We start from the raw sequence: 530 nt of genomic DNA on the forward strand, positions 1-530 counted from the left end.
GCATTTGTTACTTTTTTCCATTGCATTTAATTCTAAATGCTCTGTCACCCAGCAGTAACTCTTCCCCCCATCTCCGTCCCGTTGCTCTCCTGTGCCACCCGAGCACAGAATAAACCAAGACCTAGGAGTAGAAAGGGAATGATTTCTCTTAGGAAAACTTAGTTCTGACTGCTAGATTTTTGCAGCCTTTCTTTGTGCCATTTTAGATGCAAAACAAATCATGGAAGATTGCATATTTGTGTGATACTTTTTAATGTTGGGTTTTTTTTTTTTTTTCCTTCAGTCTTTTGAGAACAGTGTAGGCTGACAGTTTACTTTGGGGGAACAGAACCTCTTTTCATCTTAAGCTAGATTCTCTGATTCTTTTAGACGTCATAGCTCATGAGTTCTGTTCCTGTTACCCTAACTTGGCATGAGTGGGTTGAGTTATCCTTAAGCTGCAGTGTTCTGAGCATGGCTGAAGCATTAAAAACTTAAGTATATAATGTTTGGTATTTTATAGAGCAAAATTAATGGAAAGCATTTGGCTG

Source organism: Orcinus orca, chromosome 16, assembly GCF_937001465.1.
Source record: "Orcinus orca chromosome 16, mOrcOrc1.1, whole genome shotgun sequence".
Classification (NCBI taxonomy): Eukaryota; Metazoa; Chordata; class Mammalia; order Artiodactyla; family Delphinidae; genus Orcinus; species Orcinus orca.